The sequence below is a fragment of the Petaurus breviceps genome, unplaced genomic scaffold (assembly GCF_028583685.1).
Source record: "Petaurus breviceps papuanus isolate PSGF00001 unplaced genomic scaffold, PetGlider_PUasm1.0 98, whole genome shotgun sequence".
NCBI classification, from domain to species: domain Eukaryota; kingdom Metazoa; phylum Chordata; class Mammalia; order Diprotodontia; family Petauridae; genus Petaurus; species Petaurus breviceps.
In genome coordinates this window covers 49,549,957-49,553,756 of record NW_027187460.1, presented here as the reverse complement: position 1 = coordinate 49,553,756, position 3,800 = coordinate 49,549,957, and the positions used below count along the sequence as shown (strand labels likewise).

Below are 3,800 nucleotides of genomic sequence, written 5' to 3'. Positions count from 1 at the left end.
AAAATCCTACCAAACTGGAAATTCTAAAATAATCAAATCACATGCAGATAAATTGGAAAACATTTTAAAAATTGGAGATGTCTCTGCCTCTTTTATCCCTTACCAAAAATATTTTTAATCCAACTTCTTCATTTGATAGACTGTATGAACATACTATGATATCACTATTCCATTCCTGTAAATTTGCTTTAAATCATTTCATACAGGTCTTTAAGTGGTGTGTGAGAAGTAGGCATAGGGAATAAGGGGAAAGAGGAAGAAAACCCTATGATATTAAGTTTTAGATAATCCTTATAAGATTCCTTAGAGTATGCTGGTCATGGAAACAAAAGCTTGACAGTTACTACTAACTAATATGAATATCTAAATGAACTAAAGCCTTTCTAATGTGACTACTACACCTTACTCTAAATATGTACAGCATCAGGAAGAGATGGCTTTGAGGATGGGATAGCCTATTGGAAACCCTGTTCTCTATGAGTCAGTTTAAGGGTACCTTCTGGCTCCATTTTAGACAAAGGAGTGGAGGATTAATTTAAGTCTCATAGTACCAGCTTCTTCAAAAACAGAACTTAAAAGTTGGCTTTGCAGGTTTCTGGAGGATTCCCCCCCCCCCACGCCTACTGAAAAGTGAATAAGTTTGAGTTTGAAAGATCAATAAATCATTATAGTGACCTGTATCCATAAAAAGTAAATCATCTTTGCTCCCAGCAAATACCATTACTTCATTTTCTTTTCCCAGACAGGCAGTATGCCATAACCTGGGTCTTAGGTAAATGTATAAGCTATCTCCAACCATTTCTTATCACAGCGTGAATATACCCATTACTTAGAGGAATATTCTATGTACTTAATCTACCAAACAGGAAAAAAACCTGATCATCAGCAATTGGTGTCAAAGTATTCCAAGACCAATCTCCATTAGTATGAATTCTTCCAAACCAAATAAATCCAAGTATCTAAGTTCAGACAGTGCAACTCATTCATCCTATGTTGCAATATTCATCCTCCAAAAATATAGCCCTTATTTCTAAGTACTGCCCATTTGTAAGCTGCTTGAGGCTGTAGTGGAATTCCATTTTTAATTTCTGGTTGAAACCAAGTCTGTGTTTTTGTTTAAAAAATATGGACATCGTTGTGCCAACCCCAGAATATCTGTGCTTCCCAAGAGGCATCATGAACATTAAAAAAGTCTTGGAGTTCATTGGGTTTCCTACATCCATAACCACCAAAATATATTAACCTGTCTTTATATACCCAGCAAGAAAATTTGTCTTGTGGTGTAGGGAGCTGTTCTTTAAAGTCAATGAATTTTCCCCACTGGAACGTTTCATATCTTGTTCATAAATTGACAAAACAGAGCTAATTCTGTCATCATATCCTCCAAAAATGTACAGTTTTCCATTAATGCAAGCACCACAACTTCCTGACATGGTTGTAGGGAGTTCTCCTTCCTTGAGATGCATTGTCCACAAACTGTCAATTTCACAGATCCAAAATGTCAATTTCATAGAACCAAATTTCCTCATTAGGCAAATACACTTCATTGTCTTCAATAGACATATATCATCCTCCCCCCTCCCCCAGAAGTAAATGAAGTTCCCATTCACTACTGGGCAGTATCCACTCTGCTCCTTAGTCTCACGATACAGTTTGGCTGCTGCAATTGCCGCTGCCATCCTTCCCTGGACCTGGTCTGGGGGACAGCACTGCTGAACACCTCATGTCCCTTCCACCTGGAGCAGCCTGTTTGGAGCTTCCCTTCTCTACACCTTTATTCAACTATATTTTTGCAGTAGGAGCTTTTTTTTCCCCCTCTTGCTTTATCAATTTGTGTGTGTAGGGGAGATGGAAAGGAGAGAATGCAGATTTAAAAATAAAATAAAATGTAATTAAAAAACACAAAACCCTTGGCAAGTTATACTGAGTACCTTATCCCTCTACACATTCATATTCTTATTTATTACTACAGGGAAACAATGAAAGTGAACAAGGCCATCTTTGAAAGGTAAACAATGATACAAACAATAACTTGCACACTTAGAAATTTGTGTCTACAAGATGCTTTACACATATTATACAAATTTGTCCTCACAATAACCCTGTGAGCTATTAACCTTATTTTATAGATGAAGAAGCTAAGCCTCAGTAAGGCTCAATGACTTGTTCAAGGTCATTTAGCATGTTGCTGAGCAAGAATGTGAAAGCATGATAGATTTAGAACATAAAAAGGCCTGAGAGATAGTAGATTCCAATTTCTTCATTTTAAAAATGTGAAAAACAACCCACATAGAGATTAAAGGATTTGTGTATGTTCAAAGAGGGAGTAAAAAGTCAGAACTGGAATTTGAACTCAGGTCTTCTATGTCTAAATCCAGCAAATTCTTTTTAACAGCCCCTAGGCTGTTTTTTTTTTTCCATATTTGATATGGACTTCTAGTCAACTGGAGAGGTGTATAAGGAAACTGGCAGGTGTAGATCTTAAGATTTTACCTTGACCAAAAAAATGTTTTTTGGAAGTTTGTCTTTCATAACCCCTCCCTGCTTCTCCCACATTCTTTCCCTTATTCTTTCTTTCTCTCTTCCTTTTCCACTTCTTTCCCCCCTCTTCCCTCCCCTCCTCAATCTTTCCATTCCCCCCTCTATTCTCTCCTTCCTTCCTTCCTTCCTTCCTTCCTTCCTTCCTTCCTTCCTTCCTTCCTTCCTTCCTTCCTTCCTTCCTTCCTTCCTTTCTTCTTTCTTTTCTTCCTTCTCTACCTGAGTCGTTCCTCCACAACTATATGCTAGTTGTTTTTATTACTCATTATTATTATTAGCAGCTGTAGTATGAATTTTCTTATTTGATATTTATAATAGTACTAGGAGGCATTATTAGCTCTTTTTTTAAAAAAAAGCATTTGAGAAAACTGAGGCTCAGAAATATTAAGTGATTTGCCAAATGAGGATTGCAGAGAGAGTTTGAACTCAGGTTTTCCTGGTTCCAAGTCTAACTCTGTTTACTACACTAAGTTGCCTAAGTGAATTAGTTGAAATTAAATTGCCTTGATAGCCCTTTTTGTTATTTAGAAATTATATCATGGTCTTATCATTATTGAGAATTTAGGGCCGGCTAAATTTTACACTGCTTCAAAGTTATTACATAGTACTTCATTTATTCTGAGATATTTTTCTCCACAGATCAAACTAGTCTAGTCAGTTTCAAGTGGTTTTTAAAATAAAAACATATCCTTGAAAGAGAAAAAAACAACAACAAAACTATTTAAGTATTAAATAGGCTTACCACATATTGCAGCTCTCAAAATTTTGGAAACTCCAGTGTGTTACAGGGGTAAAATGCTGAATCTGGAGCCAGAAGATCAGGATTCAAATCTTATCTTTGTCATTTATTATCTGTGTGACTTTGTATAAGTCACTTCACTTTTTGGGCCTCTGTTTCTTCATTCAAATGATGAATACTAATATCCCTTCAAGTTCTAAGTATATCAGCCTATGGATAGGATAGCTACAACAATCTACTGTTTATGCAATTACTATCTATCTTGATAAGGTCAATATTCAGGCCTGGACTAAGCCCAGAGAAGCTATATTCCCTGTACCTCTAATTCAATTAGATTGCTCAACATCTTACGTAGCCTGACCTAAATGTAATCCATTGATACAATCTTATATGAGATCAATCAATTTTTTGTCCTACATAGATTAAGTACATAGAATCATTAAAAGGAAAAAAAAATCTTTGGGAAATTAGATAAAGGGCAACTGATTCTCTTAAGGGCATTTACAGAAACTTGAAGGTTAAA

General features: G+C 35.9%; 1 pseudogene; it reads right to left on the bottom strand.

Annotated features, from left to right (window-relative positions):
• Positions 1 to 559: 559 nt before the first annotated feature.
• LOC138155752 (kelch domain-containing protein 1 pseudogene) lies at positions 560 to 1,694 on the bottom strand (annotated as a pseudogene).
• Between the last annotated feature and the right edge of the window lie 2,106 nt (positions 1,695 to 3,800).